The 17,096-nt window shown below is 44.6% G+C and overlaps 1 long non-coding RNA gene across 1 annotated transcript; it reads left to right on the forward strand.

Moving 5' to 3' along the window:
* The first annotated feature begins 3,756 nt into the window (after positions 1-3,756).
* On the forward strand, positions 3,757-6,848 carry LOC130456890 (uncharacterized). Its single transcript, XR_008915923.1, has 2 exons — positions 3,757-4,169; positions 5,227-6,848. It is a non-coding gene; the product is annotated as an uncharacterized LOC130456890 (long non-coding RNA).
* Positions 6,849-17,096: the final 10,248 nt, after the last annotated feature.

The raw sequence follows: 17,096 nt of genomic DNA on the forward strand, positions 1-17,096 counted from the left end.
GAAGGTCCCATACATACCAAAAGATCCATGGCAGCATTTTTATTTTTGTTAGAAAAACAAACAAACAAAAAACACCTGGAATGAAGGGGAGGCTCACGGGCTGACCAAACAAACCGATACTTGACTCTGGTGGAATACTGCTGCACTATTAGAAATAATAAACATGGGGGCAGCTGGGTAGCTCAGTGGATTGAGAGCCAGTCCTAGAGACGGGAGGTCCTAGGTTCAAACCTGGCCTCAGCCACTTCCCAGCTGTGTGACCCTGGGCAAGTCACTTGACCCCCATTGCCTAGCCCTTACCACTCTTCTGCCTTGGAGCCAATATACAGTATTGACTCCAAGATGGAAGGTAAGGGTTTAAAAAAAAAAGAAATAATAAACACCTGTGGGGCTCAGAGAACGGAGCAAAGTGCTGTATGTACTGGTGTTGGTGGTTCTTTTTCCTTCAGTTCTGAAGACGACCAATGGCATCTTGAGGTAACTCGTGGCTTGCACATGAATTAGATTTAAATGAAGAGAGAGTCTAACAAAACTGTCAGCCTTGTTCTCTCTTCCAGAGTCCTTGGAAGTCCATCGGCAAGACAAAAGTCAGGATGGCTGGTGATGGCCCAGGAATCAGTGGAAGGTCTTGGTAGCTTCCATGTCTAACCAAGCTCTCAGGTCTCCACAATGCCTGCTTGAGCCACCTTCTTGGCTATTGGAACAAACTGTTCTCATCTGCCCATTTGACTCAGGGAGGTCTTCCTGTGACTGGGGTAGACACCCCCCGACTCACTGGCCGATTTAAGGCCCCGTGCTTGAACTGGTTCAGAGCAAAGAAAGTAGAAGTAAGAGACTGATTGCCATAAGGACCAGAATAAAGTGAATACAAACCAGGGCAAATTCCTGTTGCCCACAGTCACTTATTGTGGTTCTGCAGAATAGATGGCGAAACCTGCTGCCTTCATCTTGGTGCAGAAGTGGAGGATTCTAGGTATGAAATCTTATAAATTCTATCGGTCAGGAAAGGTCTTCATGGTCTTTATTTGTTACATGGAAGGCTCTAACATGGGGTGAGTGATATAATGTAGCTGACATAATCTGATTATTTCCAGATAATAATGAATCAGGAAATTACTCTAGCATTTATTTAAAGAAATCAACAAAACTTCAATTAAAAAAAAATTTAATTTTACAGAAATAAAGGTAACTTGGGGGGCAGCTGGGTAGCTCAGTGGGTTGAGAGTCAGGCCTAGAGACGGGAGGTCCTAGGTTCAAATCCGGCCTCAGACACTTCCCGGCTGTGTGACCCTGGGCAAGTCACTTGACCCCCATTGCCTAGCCCTTACCACTCTTCTGCCTTGGAGCCAATACACAGTATTGACTCCAAGACGGAAGGTAAGGGTTTAAAAAAAAAAAGAAATCAAGGTAACTTCCTGGAGATATAAGTCCTTACCCCAGAGGAATATAATTTAACCCTTCTAGGCTTTAGTAGGCTCATTTGAAAAGCAGACTCAGAAACTGGATCTGGGAAGCATCTTAGATTTCATCTCAATCAATTCCTATATTTTATAGAAAAGGAAATTGAGGCCCTAAGAGCAATGACTTGCACAAGGTCACATAGCTCCTAAATGTCAGAGATGGACCTAAATTCAGGTCCCCTGATTCCTAGTTTGATATTGTTTCCACTATACCAGACTACTTTACCAGTATGAATTCTGTTAATTAAGATCTCTAGGTCTCTTGCAACATGATTCTCTTTTAGTCTAGTCATAGGATTTCCAAAGCCATGGGGGCTGAAAGGGGACATATTTGAGGCAGAGGAAGTTTCTGAGCATCCCTCAATTCATATTGCATAGAAAACTATCTTTAATAGCTTTCCTTAGTTAACCAATTAAAGAAATCTCCTAACCTTGATAGCCATTCTTAAGCAGCCTTTTGCAAATCTACAACCTCACAGGATTAGATAAATAATAATGAGTTTAATAATAATAATGTATAGTCTTTAAGGTCTGCAAAGCATTTTACATTCAACCCATAGGTGGCACTGTTAGCCACCAGCCTGATCTGATTCAACAGAAAAAATCTGGATCTACATAAGATTACACAGTTGGTTATCTGGTTCTGCCCTGCAGGAGGGGGAATGCTGGGGGAAAGCCAAGCCTTCTGTGGTTCTCAGAGAATAAAAGCCCCTTTATTCCAAGTTTTACTTCTCCAGGAGTGGCTAGGCTGGCTCTTAAATTTAGGAGCTACAAATTTGCACATTTAGAATCATCTTTTAAGCCTGCACCCTTCCACCAACTATCTAGTTCCTTCCTGAATTTGCTCTATTTGATGGTGCCCTCATCATATGATTTAGGTAGAGGAGATCTGTACTCCACGACATGCTAAGGCATGGGAGGAGGACATTAGTGTTCACCTAACAGATGTTCGATAACCATCTGTTGATTTAATTTGGATCGTGGTCCAGTTCATACCAGATGGCGTGTTAGTCTCCTCTGACATGTCAAACCCTTGGACATCATAGGTCTAGAATCCAAACCTGCTTCAGTTGGGAGGGTGTCATTCTGCTGATAGCGAGCTCAACCTCCTTCCACCCAGCAGAGAGAAGCCTGTGGGTTCACTTGACCTCAGGGACAAGAAGGCAAAGAGCCTATAATATGGGGCAGCTCTCAGGGCCACCCATGACTGTTCTTAGTGACTACTTCTGAATGTATTGAGAGCAGGGACAACCATTACTAGTGCTTTGGTGAGGTCCTGGAACAATTCCCCAAGAGGAAAGTGCTTTTTTTTTTAACTTTTATTTCTATCTTAGAATCAGTGGATTCCAACAAAGAAGAGCAGTAAGGGAGAGGCATGGAGGTTAAGTGATTTACCCAGGGTCACACTGCTAAGAATGTCTGAGGTCACATTAGAACCCAGGACCTCCTGTATCTAGGCCTAACACTCTTTTGGCTGAGCCACCAAGCAGCCTCAAGAGGAAGGTTGTTGTTGTTTTAGAGGAAAGCTCTTAATAGAACCTCTAGGAACAACTGATTTCAGGAAACTTGGAAAAGTACTTTGCCTAATACTTGTGTGTCCCTAAGAAGTAGCCAGTCAGCAAAAAAGACCAGCTGCCCTCCTCTCTCCCTTCCCACTCTGCTCCTCTCTCCCTAGTCTTCCCCCCCTTTCCTGGATTTCTTGTTTCCCCCTAAAACCCTTTATTGGTTCCAAGACAGAAGATCTCTAGGGGTTAGGCAATGGGGGTTAAGTGACTTGCCCAGGGTCTCACAGCCAGGACGTGTCTGAGGTCACATTTGAACCCCGGATCTCCTGTCTCCAAACCTGGCTCTCTGTCCACTAAGGCAGTAGCTGCCCTCTCCTGTATTTCTTTTTGCTCTTTTCCTTCTCCTCCTCTCTCCCTCTCTGCTCTCTTTCCCTTCCTCCTTCCATCCTTTCTTCCCAACCTGCGTCTCTGTCTTTCTCTCTGCGGCTGCCTCAAGACCTAGACCCAGCACTCTCTGCTACGCTGGTCAGCCCGAGTACAGGGAGGAAATCGGTGCAGACGATCTCTAAGCACGGTCTCCCCAAGGAAGCCCCTCCCTCCCTTGGCTGCTCCAGGCCCCGGCTCCCCAGCCCATCCGGCCCTGCCCGCGGCACCCACGACGCTTTCTCTCCCAGCCACTATAGATGGCAGTATGAGAGCGGCCCCGGCGCCTAGGGCTGGCGGCCCAGGGGCGGGGCGTCCAAGCCTCCCCCGGACTTATTTATAGCCCAATCGATCTCGCTCCCAGAACTAGGTCATCGGCCGCCAGCAGCCCGGAGTGGGGGGTGGGGGTGTTTCAGAGAGAGCGCCCGCCCCTCCCCATCCCCCAATCCTTTCTCCCTCCCCCCTTCCTTCCAGTCTCCCTTCCTCTCTCTCTCTTTTCCCTCTCCTCCACTCCCCTTTCCCCCTTCCCTTCCCCCACTCTCCCTGCCTCCCTCTTTCACCTCCTCCCTTCCCCCTCCCCATCTTCCCCGGGCCCCTGCGGGATCTGAATGCCGGGAAGCCCCGGATCGCCTTAGTGGGCCCCGATGCGAAGGATGCCCAGGAGGGACCCGACCTGGCGCGGACGCGTTGGTTGTTTATAATGCGGAGTGATTCCTGGAAGATTCGTACTGGGAGGCTGAGGGGAGACGGGGCTCAGGCTGGCCCCTAAACTGGACCGTGTGTGAGTGCGTGTCTGTGTGTGTTCATGGCAACTGTACACCGCCATCCCTCTTTTTACAGAAAAGGAAACCGGGGCCAGGCACACAGCGAGCGTGAGGTAGCATTTGAACTCAGGTCTTCCCGACTAATGCCTTCATGCCCTCTCTGCGTGACGGATATATATTGCCTTGGAGTGAGCTCTTCCTCAAGGGGAATAATAACGGGAAGGGAGATTGGAGGCACTCTAGGTCAATCAGCTTTATTTGAGAAGGCTGGAGAGGGGAAGTCAGTGCATTGGACAAGCATTTATGATGTGTTTACCATGTCCCTACCACTGAGGCAGGGACTTGCCCAAGGTCACCTAGCTAGTAATTAATAGGAACAGGATCTGAACCTGGAACCTCGACCTCGAAGTAACAAATTCTGTCTATTCTGTATCAACCCTGGCACGGCAACGTTGGAAACCCTGTTGTATGGAGGACACCGTTAATACAGAGATTGGAACCCAGGTCTTCCCACGCCATTCATTCATCCAACATTTAGCAAGCCTCAGCAGTCAGGAAGACCAGGGTTCAAATCCTACCTCTAACCCACCCTGTCGAAGACCTTTAACCTCTTCCTGCTACTGAGTCCCAAGCACTGACCGTCCCTTACACTGTTGCTCATCTGTATCCTTCCCCAGGTCAAAGGGGGGAAATGGCAAAGCCCTGGAGATACCAGGAAAAAAGCACAAAGGCGGTCTCTGCTCCAGGAAGGGACCACATTCCTTCAGCGCTGCATTACAGCGATAACAGCTGCCATTTCTGGAGAACCCAGCAGTTTGCAGAACTCTTTACATGTATCTTTCTTTCATTCAAGCCCCACAACAACTCAGAGAAGTAGCTGTGACTATTACTCCCATTTTACAGAAGGTAAAACTGAGGGTCAGAGGATAAATGACTTGCCCAGAGTCACACCTCTGATTAGAGGAGGTGGAGCTGGGAAGCAAACCCAGGTCCAAACCCCTATCCAGCAGCCAGTTGCTGCTATATTTCAGAGGCCGTGTTCCTAAAATAAATTTAGTTTTTTTAATTCCACAGGAAATGAGATGTCAGGAGGTGACCTCCACGTTCTTTTCCAGCTCGCACAATTCTAGGAGTGACAAAGAGCTCCATTATCGGAGCTTCCCGGCAGCGTGGAACCCTGGAAATGGTATCTGGGGAGATCTGGGTTTGAGTCCCATCTGATCCTGGACCAGCTGAGTGACCTTGGACAAATCCCAGCCTCTCTGAACCTCAGTTTCCTCATCTGTCAAGGGGAGAAGATGGTGGCAGCTACCTCATCGGGTGAGGTCACACACAGCATAAAACAACCCTGGGAATGTCAGCTAGAATTGTTGTCATCCTCATCAGTTCTGTCTTTCCTGAAGGAAATGAAATGCGTCCAGGGCCGGGCACTGAAGGCCTCCAGCCGTGATGGATGTCCCCAGCCTTCCTCTCTCCTGGGGTTCCTCTAGGGCACACAATTTCAGGTCAGGGTCAGGGCCACAGATGCAATCTGGGCCAGGGAACAGAGCATTCCTCGGGACACACAGTTAGCTGGCCAGCCCAGGAGCACACGGGGCACCCAAGCCTATTTTCTCTTAGAACATACTAATCCCAAACACGAGGACCTTTTTGCAGAGCCTGACCTTGCCAAAGCAAAGGAGAAAGAAAGGAGGAGGTGGGACTGCAGTGAAGTCTGGCAACTCTCCGGGAGACAGGAACCAACTAATTAATGTGCTAATCGTTGTTCTTAGTTGGGAGAGCTCTCCGCAACAGGAATAGCCTAGTTTAGAGGGGAGCTGGGTCCACACAAGAGCTAGGGCCTAATGCCCAATGACCATTACCTGGTCAGGCCAGTGGATTTCCCCACTACAAGTTTCATCTGTACAATGGGGTAATAGCACCTCCATCACAGAGTAATTCTGAGGAAAGTGCTTTGTAAGCTACAAAAGGTACTGCACAAACAGGGATGGAAAAAGGCCTGTGAGGTCATTGGTATAGGGCAGTGATGGCGAACCTTTTAGAGGGGCAGATGATGTCTTTAGGCATTCGTAGAGAAGGGGAGGAGAGCAGGCCAGCCTCATGTCCCTCTGGCTTTCTAGTAACAAATTCTGGTAAACTCTGTGCTGGGACGATAGAGGACATGCCCATATCTGGCACACGTGCCATAGTCACCACCACAGGTAGAGGGAATGCCTGGGTACAGAAACCCACTCTACTTATGCCAGTGGGCACATTCTCTACCAACCATCTTAGCAAATTGTCTCAAGCAAAAGAATCAAGCACAAAGCCTTTCCCAAACCAAATTAAAAAAACAAACAAATAAAAATATAATAGAACATAATGTTAATATGTGTTATCTAAGTCAGCATATGATCCTTAAGTACAAATTAGTAGCCTTGTTTCTGAGTTTGACACCACTGGTCTAGAGACCAGAAGCCAAGGTCAGAGAGTTATTATGGACCAGAAATCTTCCTGGCTTCAAGGATGATCCTTTCCTAAACTAGACTACCTTTGACTACAGAAATAGGAGATTGTTATTATCTTGATTTCCCCATCTGAAAAAAAGGAAAATGATTGTTTAGATTCTAATGGTTACAAAGGTGACAGATGTGTGTGAGAGAGTTAGAAATTACCTAGAGAGATGGATGGATGGATGGATGGACGGATGGATGGATGGATGGATGGATAGATAAAAAAGGTAGATGGTTAAATACCTGGATGGAAGAATGGTAGATGGACAAATGGTAGATAGATGAAATGTAGACAGATATAAAGATGAACGGATAGATGAAGGGAGAGATAAAAAGTTAGATCATTAAATATCCAGATGGAAGAATGGTAGATGGATGGATGGATGAATAAATAGATAGATGATATGTAGACAGATAGATGGATGGATGGATGGATGGATGAATGGATAGATGGATGGATAGAGAGATGATTGGTAAAGATAGAAAGAAAGACCAAACCACAGTATCACATAGGTGGAGGCACATCAGAGACCAGCTAGTCCAACTCACCCCTCTGACACAGTGGACAAGTGGTGGTGTAGGCTTTGCTGGAGGGCCCCCTGACCCAGAGAATCCATTGCCTCCTGAGGCAGGCTAATCCACTTTTAGTCAACTCAAATTTTTAGGATTTTTTCCCTTACATCAACCTACAATCTTCCTATCTGCAATGTCCATGGCACTCCTATTTCTGCCCACTGAGACCAAGGAAAATAAGTCTTGGGTGTCTTGTGGATGGGTTCCTGTGTTCAGGTGTGAGTCAAACTAGATGGTAACAGAGAAGAGGTCCCTTCCTACTCCCCCTCTAAGCAGTGCTTGTGATTCTGCCCTGGACATACTCTTTAAATACTTGACAGCCCTTAAAGCTAGGTCCAGGTTAGTATGAAAGAATTCACTAAAGTAGTCACATATGTTTGAATTTGCAACTGATTGAAGTTACAGTTATGTAAAATACAGTCATTGGTTCCAGCTCAATGAGAATATCCAATGAAAATTCAAGTAATGTGACCATTTCATGGGATTCATTATTCAAAATTACATCCTCTCCGAAATCTCCTCTTCTAGACCTAAACATTCTCAGGTCCTTCTCCTGTCTCTCAGTTAACATGATCAATCAATCAATAGGTATTTATTAAGCACCTACTATGTGCTAGGCACTGGGGACACCAGTATGAAAAATGAAACACCCCCTTCCCTCAAGGAGCTTATAGTCTAATCAGGAAAGCAAATAGATATTAACATGTTCAGAATAAAGATGAAAATGAAAGTCCTGCCCTCAAGAAATTTATAGTTTATTTATTCCCAGCTTTCTCTCACTTTATAGCCTTTAATAGTCTTCTTTTCTTTCCACTGTGAGAGGGAAAGGAAATAGACCTTCTAATCTCCCCTATTTGTCTCCCTCATACCTAAAACTCAGAATTAAATCCTAAAGTAAATTGGGTTATATGATTAATAGGTTTTTGGAAAAATGTGAATGACTTAGTTTTGTATGACCAAGATGCAAGAGCCAAGCTTTGGGGACAAGAAACTCACTATTTGACAAATCATCTGGAAAAAATTAGAAAACAGTTTGGCAGGAACTAGGAATAGACCAACATCTCACACCATATACCAAGATGAAGTCAAAATAGGTACATGATTTAGCTATGACAAAGAGACTTAATAGTAATTTTCTCATTATTCATTTTCCTTTATTAGGAAGGTAGACCTTTTTTATTAAAGATTTCTTTTTATGTTTCCTCAGTGCCTCTTGTTTTTTTATATCATGGTTATGGCAAATATTCACATTCCCATTTCACACACACACATTGAATCATTTTCTTTCCTACCAAAAATTTAGGCAAAAGGATTCAACAAAAAACCAAATCTGATAGTGTAGGCACTGCCCATACCTGTTGTGTTCCACCTCTCACTCTGGGAAGAAGGAAGTCTTTCTTTTCTGTCTCTTGCAGACTAAGCATCAACTTCTACAGGAAATGTCTTCATCTTCTCCAGGTGCCTGTGTCTTCCATCCCCAAACTACCCAGCTTTATTTTATCTATATTCTGTAGATATTTAAGTAAAGAAGCAAGGGATTGGCCAATGAAGGTCTAGCCCTTTGAGCATGCCCAATTTACTCAAAGGACTGGATTTTCATTGGCCAGTCTGTCTCTGCCCTCTCCCTTATGCTTAGATATCAATGTCTCTCCAGCCTAGATGGAAATAGCTACCATTTACTTTATACTTTAAGGTTTGTAAGGTGATTTACAAATATCTCATTTGTTCCTCACCAAAATCCTAGGAGGCAGGTGTTGTTATTCCCATTTAATAGATAAAGAAACCAAGACAAGCAGATGTTGTTGATCAAGCAATCAATGAAGCTCCATCAAGTACCCACCTTGTTCCAGGCACTGTACAAATCACAAGATATACAAAAAAGAGGTAAAAGATAGTTCCTGCCTCAAAAAGGTCACAACCTAATGGGGGAGACAATATGCAAACCAGTTGTTTTTTATTAAACCCTTACCTTCCATCTTGGGATCAATACTGTGTATTGGTTCCAAGGCAGAAGAGTGGTAAGGGCTAGGCAAGGGGGGTCAAGTGACTTGCCCAGGGTCACACAGCTGGGAAGTGTCTGAGGCCAGATTTGAACCTAGGACCTTCTATCTCTAGGACTAGCTCTCAATCCACTGAGCTACCCAGTTTCCTCCTGCAAACCAGTTTTTACAAAGCAAGCTATTTACAGGAGAAATAGGAAATACTTTTCAGAGGGAAGGCACTGGAATTAAGAGGGGTCAGGGAAACTTCTTGGAGAAGTCAGGGAAGTCAACAGGGGAAGTGAATGAGGGGAACCATCCAGGCATGGATTACAGCCAGAGAGAATGCTAGAGTCAAGAGATGGAGGGTCATGTTTGTGAAGAAATCAGGAGGCCAAGGTCCTTTAAGAGTTCAAGTGTATAAACTGTGGGAGTAAAAACACTGATGAAAAACAACTGCTTGACTACAGGGTTGGAGGAGATAAGACTGAGGAGAGACTCTAAATGAACCTCTAATGCAAATTCCAACAACAGGGAAATGGGTTCGAGTCAAGAACACATGTGATAACCAGTGGAATCATGCGTCGGCTATGGGAGAGGGAAAGGCGGGGGGGGGGGGGGGGGGGGGGGAGGAGAGGAAAAGAAAACGATCTTTGTTTCCAATGAATAATGTATGAAAACGACCAAATAAAATAATGTTTAAATTAAAAAAAAAAAGAGTTCAAGTGTAAGGAGTAAGATATAAGAAGACTGGAAAGATAGGAGGAAATATTTGACCCCATTGATCACTTTCTCCTCCTTGATCTCTTCTCTCTAGGTTTCTGGAACACTATTCTGTCTCTCCTGGTTCTCCTCCTCCATCTCAGACTGCTTCTTCTCTGTCTCCTTGGTGGAATTCTCTTACCAATCACACCTTCTAATCGTAGATGGCCTTCTTCTCCTATTCTACTTGCATTGATGATCTCATCAGCTTCCATGGAGCAAGGAAGATGGAAGATGGGAGAGAACTGAGGGGTCAAGGAATCAAAGGCCATCAACTACTCAAGAGTAGGATTTTGTGAAGGAACTCAAAGGGGGAGGTAAAAAGCCAATAGCTGATGGTTGAATATGGGGATGTCAGAATTCTTCTTTTTTTTTAAACCCTTACCTTCTGTCTTGGAAACAATGTTCCAAGACAGAAGAGTGGTAAGGGCTAGGCAATGGGGGTGAAGTGACTTGCCCAGGGTCACACAGCTGGGAAATGTCTGAGGCCATATTTGAACCCAGGACCTCCCATTTCTAGGCCTGGCTCTCAATCCAATGAACCACCCAGCTGCCCCCATGTCAGAATTCTTGAACACAGAGGTAGTATATTTGTGGGCAATGACTACATCAAGGGGATGACCATCTCTGTGTGTCTAAAATGGGTAAAGGAATAGCACCTGGAAGGTGAGTATGTTGAGGAACTGAGTGGTTTGGGAATGAAGGAGAATATATGAATATATATTTAATCCTCTAATATAAGGGCGGGAGTTGGGGACAAGACAGAAGTTGTGAGCCAGATATCAAACTCATTGAGGAAGAAAGGGCAGTGGCCTGGGGGCGCTACAGACAATAGCTACCAAAACTTCTGGGTGGTAGAAATGAAGAGCAAGAACCTCAGAGGAAGAGAGCTTACTGAATGAGAGGGGAGAAGAGGGAGAACCTGGAAGTAGCAATAGGAAGAAAAGAATACTCTAAGTCTCCCATCTTAACTGGTGACCCAAGGAGAATGAGTGAAGGTGTAGTCATCTACTAGAAAGGGTGGCCAAAGAGATAGTGTCGTCACTAAGGGGGTTTTGTAAGAGCTAATAGATCAAAGGAGTGGGAGAAGTGCAGGGAATTGTGTCGTCTGTGAAATGGGCATTCCAGAGGGCACAGTAGAAGGGCTGGGTGGATTGAGGTTGAAACTTCAGAATAGGGGGTTGAGGGGGATGGGGATGAGGAACTGGGTGGCAGAAGGAATGGAATGAAGTTTGGTTAATGACCTACCAGAGTTCAGAGTCATTGGGACATGAATGGTATGACCAGCTGTGAGAATGCTCATCATGGAGTAGAGGGTGCCATGGCAGGAGATAGGAGACCTGAAGCCAAAGGAAGGGTTACTCTTCTGTGCTCCAGAGGGAGCCTGGGCTGGAAGCAGGAAGGAGTTGGGAGTGATTACTTTGGTAGATGGAAGATGCCTGGTCCCTAGAGCCATTCTTCAGGGAACATGCTGTGCCCAGTAGGAAAAGGAAGGCTTAAAGCACCAGCTAGCTGGAGCAGTTACATATCTAGTGAATATCCAAGTCTGGATCTGAATTCAGGGCTTCGAGACTCTAGGTACACTGGTAAGCTACCTGCTTCCACACTATAAACTCGTTCCGGGTAGGCATTGCTTATTTCACTTTGGGTCCTGGATCCTCAGTAGTTATCTCAGTGCCTGGTGCCCAGTAGGCACTAGGTAAATATTTGTTTATTAATTACAGTTCCTCAGATTTCATCTCTCTTTCCCACTGGGAAAATGGAGGTCCATCGTGATTAACTGACTTAATCTAAGTGCCTCTCTTAGTAAGCACACTAATAACAAATGCCTGCTGAATGAATGAATGAATGAATGAATGAATGAATGAATGAATGAATGATTGAATGAATGATTTCCCAAGGCATGAAGTGAATGACTGTACAAAATCCAGGTGGAAACCCAGATTCTTCATCGTCTTTGGGAAGTACAATGGGGAGCCTTCGATTAGAGTTTAGCTGCCGGCTGGCACTGCTGACTGGGGCATTAAAAGCCCAAATCCACGATTCTCCAAGAGGGGTGACCTGATCAGATCTGACTGATTAGGAGGGAGAAAGAGAAGGAGGAAGACCAGGGCTGCCAGAGTAGGAAAAGAGAGCAAAAGACATCCTGTGGGTGGGGAAGAATGATGTCATCCCAGCCTCTCTTTTTGACTCTGGGAGAAAAACACCAGAGAGATGTACCATGTAGGTTCTCCTCTGTTTGGGATGTGAATACCTGGATGACAGACAGCTTCAGCTGGGGGTGGGAGAAGCACAGAGCACAAAGCAGGGCGGGGGAGGGGGATGCGCTTCTTCAGCTGGGAAGGTGGTTTGAAATGAGAGGATTCCAGTCCTCAAAGACCATTTCTTCTCTGAAAGGGCAGAGAGAGAGACTGAGGCAGGACCAGGAAGAGGTGAGCAGCTCCTCTCCCCATTTCCCCATTCCTAAAATACCAAGGACATTCTCAGGACTAGAATTTCTGGACTGACTCAGTTGAGGTTTATGGAGGATTAACAATGGGCCTGGCATCGTGGGGCACCATGGACAAATACAGCCTCTCCTAATCCTCTTCAGCTTCCAGCACCCTACCTATGCCCCACCTGGGGGAAAAAACCAACCACTTTAGATTCCACTGGTATAGATTCAATCTATGCATACTTATGCATATGTCACCTTATATCATGTCTGTGATCTACAGATCATCCCATGTCATATTCCATTCCATACATATATTGTCTTCCCCATTAGAATATAAACTCTTTGAGAGGAACTAAGACTGTTTCTATTTTGACTTTGATGGGGACGGGTGCTCCAGAAACATTCTCCCTCCTCCCCACCCAGAATAATAGAGTTTTGGTTTTTTGTTTTTTTCTAAAACCCTCACCTTCCATCTTGGAATCAGTACTGTGTATTGGCTCCAAGGCAGAAGAATGGTAAGGGGTAGGAAATGGGGGTCAAGTGACTTGCCCAGGGTCACACAGCTGGGAAGTGTCTGAGGCCAGATTTGAACCCAGGACCTGACTCTCAATCCACTGAGCTACCCAGCTGCCTCCATAATAGAGTTTTTTTTAATAGGGAATGTGATCCATTAACAAAGGATGGGTCTATTATGTGCTCCTCTGTACTGAAAGCCCCAGCAACATTCTTGTTTGAGTGTTGAAATTCACCTAGGTCAATAGTCCCATTAGGAGATCAGGATGATGGTCCAAGGGACTCAGGATAACAATTACTTAATGGTGGCTTGGGTAATGAATAATAGAATATTTGGAGAAGATGGTAAATTATTCTGAGGATTCACAAGACATTTCATTGTTGTTGAAGAGTTTGAAAAAGAGATTTAGGAACCCCTGATCTGTTTTAGTTGTCTTGATTTATAGATAACTGGGGAGGCAAGACTATAGAGTGCCAGTCATGGAGTCAGGAAGTCCTACCTCTGATACATGCTAGCTTTGTGACTGTGGCCAGGTCTCTTGACTTCTCAATGTTCTAGGCAAGTCTCAAAGATGAAAAGCTGCCATCCCTGTGTCAGTGCCACAAGTCCAGTTCCTGGCCATTCCATCTCCCTAGTCTAAGCTGAGTGCACTTTCTGGCACTGTTGATGGATGTTAATAGGTGTTGATGAAATGCTTGTTGATTGATTTTATCCTAATAACTAAGTGGGCTCAGTTGAATCAGGGAGGCAAGGATGGAAAGAAGACAACTTGGAAGCCAGAAGACCTAAGCCTGAATCCGGTCTCTCTCTCAATGAAAGTGGCTTCATCTCTCTCGGCCTCAATATACTCATCTGGAAAAAGGCAGAGTATCCAGGAAAGAGGACAAAGCTTGACAGCAGGAGGAATGCTAATCCAAATACTTCAGTTTATCAGGGGGGAAATGAAGGAAGGACCAGAGAGTTGAATTAATTCAGTCAATTAACATTTATTAAGTACCTACTAGGTGCCAGGCACATAAGCACTAAGGATACTAAGAAAGATTTTTTTTTGGGGGGGGGGAATTTTATTTAGTCAATTTAGAACATTATTCCTTGGTTACAAGAATTATATTCTTTCCCTCCCTCCCCTCCCCTCACCTCTTCCCATAATTCCACTGGGTATTACATGTGCCCTTGAGCAAAACCTATTTCCATATTGTTGATGTTTGCACTAGGATGATCATTTAGAGTCTACATTCCCAACCATATCCCCATCAAACCATGTGATCAAGCAGGTGTTTTTCTTCTGTTTCTACTCCCACAGTTCTTCCTCTGGATGTGGAGAGCATCTCGTAGATCCTTCCGAGTTGTTCAGGATCACTGCATTGACATTAATGAAGAAGTCCATTACATTCGATTGTGCCACAGTGTATCAGTCTCTGTGTACAATGTTCTCCTTGTTCTGCTCCTCTCGCTCTGCATCACTTCCTGGAGGTTGTTCCAATTCACATGGAATTCCTCCACTTTATTATTCCTTTGAGCACAATAGTATTCCATCACCAACATATGCCACAATTTGTTCAGCCATTCCCCAATTGAAGGGCAGCCCCTCGTTTTCCAATTTTTGGCCACCACAAAGAGCGCAGCTATGAATATTCATGTACAAGTCTTTTTCCTTATTATCTCTTTGGGGTACAAACCCAGCAGTGCTATGGCTGGATCAAAGGGCAGGCAGTCTTTTATCGCCCTTTGGGCATAGTTCCAAATTGCCTCCAGGATGGATGGATCAATTCACAACTCCACCAGCAATGCATTAATGTCCCAACTTTGCCACATCCCCTCCAGCATTCATTACTTTCCTTTGCCGTCATTTTAGCCTATCTGCTAGGTGTGAGGTGACTAAGAAAGATTTCTTTTTAAACCCTCACCTTCCTTCTTAGAATCAATACTGTGTATTGGTTCCAAGGCAGAAGAGTGGTAAGGGCTAGGCAATGGGGGTCAAGTGACTTGCCCAGGGTCACACAGCTAGGAAGTGGCTGAGGCCATATTTGAACCTAGGACCTCCTGTCTCTAGGCCTGGTTCTTAATCCACTGAGCCACCCAGCTGCCCCCAAGAAAGATTTTTAAAAGAAAAAAAATCCCTAATCTTATAGACAAGGGCAGCTACGTTGCTCAGTGGTTAGAGCGTCAGATCTGGAAATGGGAGGTGTTAGTTTCAAAATTATTCTCACAAATCTACTAGCTGTGTGATTCTAAGACAAAAAGTAAGGGGTTTCTGCCCCTATATTTTCACACTTGTACGATTCTTATCTTTAATTTTGAAAATGTATCTAATAAAATGAACAGTTAAAAAAGTCATAGAAATCATGGATAATTCACAAAATCGTGGAATTCTGGAATCAAAAGATCATGGAATAGTCAAATTCTAAAATTATAGAATCATGGAATTCTCCATGTGTGGAATGGCTTAGGAAATCATTTGATTCAGCTGGGAGTAAGAGTTTAGGGGGGAAAATACAAACTAGGGACAAACAAGCAAACAAAACCAGTAGAAGTCAGTGTGTATTAAAACCAGTGGTTGAATTCATGACCTCTAATTCTAGTGTACCATGCCTCTGCCCTAACTGAATTGAATGGAAGCTCATTGAATAGAATCTAATGGTGTTAAGAGTCAAAAAGAAGCCATTTTGATGGAATTTTAGTTTAAATTCAATCACCAGAATGTGGATCTATTCTTATAATACTCCCCACTGACAGAGTAATTTCCCTTCACACAATTTCGGAATATTAATTTTTCTGGAGCAATTCTAATCACCAAGGAAAAGAAAGCTTCACCAGCCTCCTCTCCATCCTTCATCCCTCCCTTCTCAAAAGAACTGAAAGATGTTTTCATGAGAATTTAATATCTGTCCATGAATGCCTCTATTTTTGAACAGTGATGTCATAGGTCCCAGAATGCCACATTGTTCTCGTTTCTGAAAAGTATCAATGGCCCATTTTGTAGAGGCTCGTGTGCTCATGTGACTATGAACTGGGCACCAGGCGATGTTCCTTAGTTCCATTTCTCATTCACTCCATTTGCACACACTGCCTGTTCACATACAGCATCCCAGGACCACTGAGCCTCAGAGCTGGGACTGATCCGAAGGGCATCTGGTCCAGCCCATACCTGAATCTGCTCTCCAATATATCCCCCAAGGAATTAGCCAGCCTCTGTCTAACGCGCGAGAGTGCTGAAAAAAGGATGCGCCACTCCTTGAGGAAGGTCAGCCTCCTTTGCAAAGCGAGAATTAGTTCTTTCCAGATATCAAGCCCAAATCATCCACTTATTTGCAATTTCTCCCCATTATTCCCAGTTCTTGTTTGTATATCCAAACCACACACACACACACACACTCACACGCGTGCACTCACACATTATAAATTGAGACTTAATATGAACCTTCCATAAAAGAAATCTCCTGTGAAACTTTGGGGACTCTGTGTATGTTCTTGTAATGGTCATCTTCCCAGCTGACTTCCCATTTAAAATTGATGGGAAAGGGGCAGCTGGGTAGCTCAGTGGATGGAGAGTCAGGCCTAGAGACGGGAGGTCCTTGGTTCAAATCTGACCTCAGCCACTTCCCAGCTGTGTGACCCTGGGCAAGTCACTTGACCCCCATTGCCTAGCCCTTACCACTCTTCTGCCTTGGAGCCAATACACAGTATTGACTCCAAGACGGAAGGTAAGGGAATAAAAAATTAAAATTAAATTAAAGGGGGGAAAAAAGAATCTCTCTATTCTTGATTTGTGTAAAGCAAATTCCTTTTTTCCATGCTGGGCACTTCCATTTGCTAACTTCTTGTAATTGGCATGTTATAAGCATGAAATGATTCTAAATTGAATTAGTGCTCTAAACAAGGGCAGATTAGTTGTCTTGGGAAGCCCTAACTAATAAGCCTTTGCTTAAGTTTTCTTTCTTGTGCTTTCAGATTAGAACGAGTGCTGGTTTGATAGTCAGAAAACCTGGGTTCGAATCATGATTCTTCTACTTAATATCAACACAATGTTGGGCAAATAACTTTTCTCTATAAATTGAGGGAGTTGGATGAGATGATCTAGAAGATTTCTTTATTGATGTGGGTAATGTGGTGCAGTAGAAAGAACCATGCATTTAGATTTGGAAGACCTGGGTTCAAATTCTGTCTCGGCTTCTTACTGGCTATGT

Source organism: Monodelphis domestica, chromosome 1, assembly GCF_027887165.1.
Source record: "Monodelphis domestica isolate mMonDom1 chromosome 1, mMonDom1.pri, whole genome shotgun sequence".
Classification (NCBI taxonomy): Eukaryota; Metazoa; Chordata; class Mammalia; order Didelphimorphia; family Didelphidae; genus Monodelphis; species Monodelphis domestica.